Source organism: Triplophysa dalaica, chromosome 20, assembly GCF_015846415.1.
Source record: "Triplophysa dalaica isolate WHDGS20190420 chromosome 20, ASM1584641v1, whole genome shotgun sequence".
In the NCBI taxonomy this organism is placed as follows: domain Eukaryota; kingdom Metazoa; phylum Chordata; class Actinopteri; order Cypriniformes; family Nemacheilidae; genus Triplophysa; species Triplophysa dalaica.
In genome coordinates, this window is record NC_079561.1 from 14,283,419 (window position 1) to 14,291,438 (window position 8,020).

Below are 8,020 nucleotides of genomic sequence, written 5' to 3' on the forward strand. Positions count from 1 at the left end.
ATCACCAATTATCATAGTAGAACAGCTTTCTCAAGCAGTTTGTGATGCATTTTGGAAACAGGAGATGAGCCCCTGGTCTAATGCGCCACCTGGCTTGAGAAACCCGTTCTCAAAGACTTACTTTTAGTCATTATTTGGGTAGCACACATATTTTGAATGCCTTCAGCAGAATTCAAATGAGCCATTTTAATCTAGATTTATCTAGATTAATTCCAAGATTTCACTGCACTTCCGTTTCCCCAGAGCCACCGTCAAAGCTTTGGTGGATCGGCGACCTTTGCTGCCGCGCCCCTGGGTCGAGGTGGGGTGGCTTTCGTCCAAGCGGGAGCAGGGGAGTTGCTGCCGTCCGCCAGAGGCCGGAGACTGCGTCCGTCCCCCGAGGGGGAGGAGCAGGGGGCGGAAGTTCCGAGTGCGGCCACCGCCTGCCATAGGCCGGAGCCTGCGTCCATCCGCCCAAGGGAGAGGAGCAGGGGACGGGGAAACCCGCCCCGACTCCCAGATAAGGGAGGAGCCACCGCCGGCCACCAGGGGGCGGATGGTCGAGCCGTCCACCGAAGCCCCAGGGCCACCGCAAGGCACCGCGAAGGAGAGTACCCCGGCTGGTTGAGGAACGAGCGGCAGCATGTTGGGGAACCGGATTATAATTTTTTTTCCCTCTCTCCCCTCTCTCTTTCCGGTCGCTCTGAGGGCTCCCATCTCCGTTGTGTCGTCTCGTCGCTGCATATCCCCCACCCCACCCCCCCCCCCCCGAGGGAGGGGGAGGGAGCTTAGACAGTCGCGGGGGTACCCCCCGGCCTGTGAGGGGTGATGGGAGTATGTAGTAGAGTAGGCGGGGCGAGACCGTGGTTCGAGTCCGGTGAGTAGTTGTGAATTAGCGCCAGCTGTGCGCACACCGGCCTCGAATCACGTAGGAGATAGGGAGCATATAAGAGAACGAGCGACCGAACTTGTGTTATGTTTGTATTTGTATTTATATTTATGTTTTGTTCACCGGCGGTCGTCCGTGAGGGGCCGCCGGCTGTTATATTACTTTATTAAATGTTTAAAATGTCTTCCAGTTCCCGCCTCCTTCCTTCCATTTTATGGAGATTTGTTACAGTTATTTTTTGGAGTCTTCTCATTCCTAGGTCTATCAAAACACATATAGGCTCAAATTTTAGAGATTACTAGGAGCAGGGCCGGCCCTGGCCAATTTGCTGCCCTAGGCAAGATTTCACCTGGTGCCCCAGGAATTTTGTTATTAAACTTACACAGAAACAAACTGCACAGCTTTGTCTTGTTTTTCTTTATTTTGAAAATATTTTGGAAACACACACACAACGTATTATAGATACAATATAAATATGTTTATATTATATTATGTTAGTGCAGAAAAAACTATATTACAGAAACATTGCTTTCCTTTGCTTTCCTTGCCTTTCTTACAGCATATGTAACATTCCAGAAATTATAAATAAGAGTGCTGCACAAAAAATAAATAACTATATATAAACTTGAATGAACTATGCAAATGTATAGCAAATGTTCTACAGTCTTACTCGCCTTGCCTTTCTAGCAGCAAAGTCATCTATGATATCATCATAAGACAGCTGTTGTGAGACTACATGATTTATGCTAATGACTGAAAGTCCATTGAGACGTTCTTGAGCCATTGTAGATCTCAGGTAGTTTTTAATCAGTTTGAGCTTAGAGAAGCTCCTTTCAGCAGCAGCGACTGTCACAGGTAGAGTGGCAAAGATTCTCAGAGCGACCCACATATTGGGGAAAATTTCCATCAGCTTCTTCTCGTGCAGGAAAGTCAGGAGCTCAATGTTTGTCATATTTTTTGATGGCAGATGTGGAAAGTTTTGCATTTCTAATACAAGTTCTCTGCCATGAATGTCTGGCTGTCCATCATGGCTTAAAGCTGTGCTCAGGGTTTGACAGTGCTCTAACAACTCATCTTAGAACTCTGCAGAACTCATTTAAATAAAGATTTATATGTCACTACTTTCTACTCAAGGACCTTGACAGAATTGTAGTGGAGTAAAAAGTACGATATTTGTCTTTCAAATGTAGTGAAGTTAAAGTAAAACATCTCCTGAAAAAATAATACATATAACATTGCTAATTTAGCCAATTCAAATAAAAATACCATAAAATACTGCACAAGTTCGACTAACTATGTCATAAGCTAATTCAAATTAGCGAACTTTACAAGCATCGTTGAACTAACTTAATGCAACATAGATAAACTAATCATTACCTACCTCTGTCTTTTTCGCGTTTTTCTTCCTCTTCTCTTCTTTTTTTTCTTCCCTGGGCACCAGATGGCTTCGGCCTTTTTGACATAATGACAACTTATCAGTGTCAGTGAATTCGGCCATCTGTCACTCACAATCACACACAGGTAACGGATGTTTGTTTTGTTTTTCAGCAGGGCGGGGGCGGGGGAGATTGATGCGTCACTCAGTCGGACCGGGGTGGATCGGGATTCGGGAAAGCAATGTTGTAGTTTTGTCTTTATCGGACAATCGCTTTTTTTAATCCATAATATTTAAGTAGTATTGGTAATAAAAAAATTAAAATATATTGATAAAAGTAATAATTTGGGCGCTCGGGCGCCCCAAGGGGTGGGCGGCGCCCTTAGCATTTGCCTATTCCGCCTATGCCTAGGGCCGGCCCTGACTAGGAGAACTGAAAGTACACTCTAAAATAAATTCATGATCAAATTAAAGGTGCTTGAAAGGTTCTTCACAGCGAAGCCATAGAAGAACCATTTTGGTTCCGCAACAAACCATTCAGTCAAAGGTTGTTTAAAGAACCAGCTCTTTCTTACTTTTTATCAACTGAATAACACGTTCTCTCCACAAAGAACCTTTTGTGAAACAGAAGGGTTCTTCAGATGTTAAAGGTTTTTTATGGAACCAAAATGTTCTTCTATGGCATCAAAGAACCTTTTATTGCACCCATTATTAAAAGGTTCAAAATCAACGGGGACAGGTGCAGGATATGAACTTATCCCCTTCACCACTGCTACCTTCATCTGGGTTCTACTTCCACTCGTGTTGTGACAGTAGATGCACAGAAGACCCCTTTTTACCAAACACCAAGTAACTGTAACTAAATCACTGAATAACTAAATCAAATTACAAGTCATTTGCAAACTGTAAAAGATTAAATTGTTGGTAACTTAACTTTAAAACAAACCTTTATTTGGGAGATCACAGCCTGGCATATGTGAATGTTTGATCTGTAAACTGGTTGCATATGTAAGATTTATTTCATGACTTGGCCAGAGAAAAGCTGTTGCTTTCAAACATTGTTGACTAAATCCACAGAATCAGTGTAATGGTGAAGGGATAGATCAAATAGGCCAATTGATGGATGGTTACTGAAGAAATTTCATGCTCCCATGTAAAAGTATTTTGTAGTCTAGGGCTAGTTCAGGCAAATTGATTCCGAAATGGAGAGTCCATTAAAACCCATTGAGTCATTATTTCCTCAGTTTATTCATCATGTTGGATAAGATTGAATATTTTTCCAGTCCCATTAGCAAGATATTTGGAGTGATGAAATCAACATCAGAGACTTCTGAATACACGTAACCAAGAGGTTTGGAGTTCAACATTTCCCCATTTTCAACGAGCACTACATACAAAACAACCCCTTAAACCACTTGTGCTCCCAAAATGACTCGTTATGCTGTCTAAACAGACCGTATCTCTCTCTCCCGGGTACCTCCAAAATGGTGGTTGCATGGTGGATTAAATGAAAATTTAATTTGTTGTTGAGTAAGCGTCTCCTGGAATCAAAGACTTAGCTGAGAAAATGGTTCTCGGAGTTCTCAATCTCCTCATCGAAAATGAGTCCCTCGATCAGACAATAATTCGTAGTGACGACCTCTACGGGCAACAAATTTTCGAAGGGCCAGAAGGAAGCTATCAGTGTCCATGCCAGATAGTAACTCCAAATGAGTACATCGTGTCGTCTGACACTTAAATATAATTACCCATCTTTTCTCATGTCTGCGACCTACTTTGACACTTAAAGGCCCAAAACAATCCATACATGTGGACCAGAAGGGTGGTTTATACAACTGAATCTGGAATCTGGTAGATCAGCCATTCTGGGAACTGAAGGCATACCCTTCCAATTCTTACACTCAACACATGATCTCTGAATTTTCTTTACAAGCTGTCCCCCTCTCAAAATCCAGTATTTCCTGCGAAGCATTGCGAACACTCTTTGTGGACCAGGATGACATAAGGTTAAATTAAAGTTAGCAACCAGGAGTTTGGTGACATGATTCTTGAGGTCTTGTACAACTGAATGAATAGCTTCAAAATCCAAATTCTTACTTTTATGGAGTCTTCCACCCACTCTTATTAACTCCGTAACTGGATCATACTTAGGAGCTAAAGTAGCCAAGTGACTATGTGTGATAGCTAGGGATGAGCGAGTACAGCATTGTCTGTATCTGTATCTGTTAACCATATGAATTATCTGTATCCGTATCTGTACTCGGACTGGGCGGGGCCTAACCAGGAAGTGGGCGGGATTTAACCCGGAAATTGGGTCGCGTTGTCTTGAGATGGGCGGGGCTTTAACCGGTATGTTATTTTAAGCATGCAATTGATATGGGTTGATCAGAAATTGTTATATTTAATGCTGATTAGAAAAATATTTACATGACAGGATCAGCATTGAGCTTCAGATCAATGGTTTTGATCACGATGACAAACGAACTATATACAGAATAAGTTTTGCAACAATGAATACAACACATGCGGTTGCATTTATGAAGTAAAATGTAATGAACAAGAGTTTTCATCTCAACATAACTTTATTTTTTTAACTTTTAATTAAAAACTGGTTTGAGCCAGCTGACGGTTTGAAAAAGACAGGCAGAGACAGGCGAGTCGCTTTCTTCCAAGCACCACGTCTGAACAAACCCCACGTTTACCAAACTCTACTGGTTAATAAGTAAGTACTACAAACCGAAATAAAAAACAAACCTGAAGCTGAAGAAACCCTAAACGTTAACGGAAAAGACCCACGAACCTGAGTGACTGAGGGAGAGACGGAGAGAGAGAGCTGCGACCACAGTCAGCAACAAAATACATATGTATATGTGTAGGGGAGGGGCGCTGTGACTATCACAGAACGCAGACACAGTCAGCTACCCAATGAGGATTTTTATTCAATCCGAGCACAGATATTGACTCGTATTACTCGTATAATACTCGTACTCGGCAAAAGTGCTTTATCCGTACCTGATACTCTTTTCAGCTGAGTATCCGGCTCAACTCTAGTGATAACGTCATGACCATCTTTAAGTAATTTATATTCTTCAGGGAAATCGTCCATCTGAGCTTGACGTAGAAGATATAATCGTGCCCTGGATTTGGGTAGGTTTAGAGTTCTCTCTGAAGTCTGAAGAAAAGTTTTCAACTGTTGCTGATATCAGTTCTGACCATTCAAACTGGACACATCAAACTCTTGAGATTTTGCTGTCGTTTGGTTCAATCCACAAACTAATTTTCTCAGCTCTGTTCCAACCTCATTAACACCTACAACTGGTAACTTTGGCCATTGCTGATGGGGAGAGTTTAGAAAGGCTGGTCCTTGAAACCAGGAACTAGAAGATAACAATTCAACAAGTTTCTTGCTGCGGGTGATGTCATCTGCTGGATTATTGGAAGTATCAAGATATCTCCACTGCTCTGGTGTAGTATAATCGAGAATTTCTGTGATACGATTGGCCACAAAGGTTTTGTACCTGTAGGATTCTGACTGGATCCAAGTTCATACGGTTGTGGATCAGACAAAGTGTCACTTTCCCGATGGTCAAGGTAAGTTCCTTCTGCAACAGATGAGCTAACTGCGCTCCAGTTTCTGCTGCGCACAGCTCTAAACAGAGAATGGAGATTGTCCTTTTTGGTGCTACTCTTATACAAACATCACCAATTCCATTTGGTAGACACAGATAGGCAGCAGAGCCGTATGCTTTATTAGATGCATCACAAAATATGTGAAGCCCTTCCCATGCTTTCCAAGCTGCCTTGACTTTATCTGGAATATCTGGGACATCCCACCCTCCAGTAGGTTTCATCCCTAACTATTGCAACAAGACTTTTGCTTGTGTTGTATATGTAATGATAAAGCCCAAAGGATCATACTGTTGAGCAAGTATCCAATACAGTACTATTGAGGTCAGGACATCATATTCTGCTGGACGGTGCTTGTAACTCAAAGAATCTTCCACACAATGCCAATGAAGTCCGAGGATACTTTCACATGGATCCATACAGTCGTGACTTAACCACAGGTCAGTATCCACTCAACGTGCTTGTGCGGGTAAGTGATCATTCACAGAGACATGGTTGCTGGCCCACCGTCGAATCTCAAAGCCTCTTTTGTTTAAGGAAGAACATCGTTTCACAATCAGTTCCTTTGCTTCCTGAGGGGTTTGAAAACTTTGCAAGCAATTGTCCACATAAAAGGAACGCGATACAGAAGACTTAACATCTTGACACACAACAGGAAGGGTCTGAACACATTTTCTGATGGCAAATGTAGCAAAACAAGGGCTACAAGTAGCACCAAAGGGCAAAACTTTCCATTCGTAGACATCCGCTGTATCATCTCTTCTCACATTTCGCCATAAAAAATGTAGCAGAGGGGAGTCAGAAGGAAGAAGACGAACCTGATGAAACATGGATTTAATAGCTCCAGATATAGCAACTTGATGATCTCTAAACTGAAGCAAAACTCCAATCAAAAAAGCCCCCAGTACTGGTCCGGCATCAGGTAGGCATTCAGATTCTTTTTACATTTTTAGTCATTTGGCAGACGCTTTTATCCAAAGCAACTTAAAGTGCACTTATTACAAGGACGATCCCCCTGAGCAGCATGGAGTAAAGTGTCTTGCTCAAGGACACACTGGTGATGGCTGCTGGGATCGAACCACCAACCTTTGACTTACCAGTTCAGTGGTTTAACCCACTAGACCACCATCTCCATTGAGATGCTTACCTTGATATTGATAAGAACAGTCTAAAGACCACACTATATTTGCCATTATGTTCCACAAGATGGTTGGGAATGTACCAAGATTCTTTACTGAGTGCAATCTCATTGTTCTCTAGTTTCCTAAAATATTGCTCAGTTTCATCAGGAGATAACAGGACCAGGACCGCGAGGACCAGGGTTGAGAACCGCTGCTCTATAATATTAGGAAAATTAGACCCTTCCTATCAGAGCATGCTACACAAGTCCTAGTTGAGGCTCTTGTCCTGTCCAGACTGGACTACTGTAATGCGCTACTGGGTGGACAAGAGTTATCTTTAATGAACCGAAGAGAGCACACGTCACTCCTCTATTCATTAACCTACATTGGCTCCCTATAGTCGCTCGCATCAAATTCAAGACTCTGATCCTGGTCTACAAGACCACCACTGGTTCGGCACCCCCTTTTCTTCACTCACTAATGCAGACATATGTACCCGCCAGATCCCTATACTCTGCAAATGAACGACGTCTTGTGGTGCCATCCCAAATAGGTATGGGATACTATCTTCTCCGGATCGGTTCCACCTATGTGGAATGGTCTGCCCTCTGCTACAAGATCTGCAGATTCTGTAGCCATCTTTAGGAATCGTCTGAAAACACATTTCTTCCGTCAACACCTGACTGATCAGTTCTGACTTTTATTTCTTCTATACTCTTTATAAAATATAAAACAAAAATAAAATAAAAATCTAACTTAGCTCTGTATACTGTGTTAGGTTATAAGAGACCAGTCTTCTTTTTTGATTGCACTTATGCTTTTTGTTGTCCTTATGCTGTCCCAATTGCTTCCATTGCCTGTAGGTCACTTTGGATAAAAGCGTCTGCTAAATGACTTAATGTAAATCTAATGTAAATGTACCCCTCTCTGCTGCTGATGGGATGCGGAAACTGCTGCAATAATCTGAGGTGCCAAAGCATTTTGATTGAATAATTAGCTTGCTGTTCTAAAGATGTCTGATACAAGTGA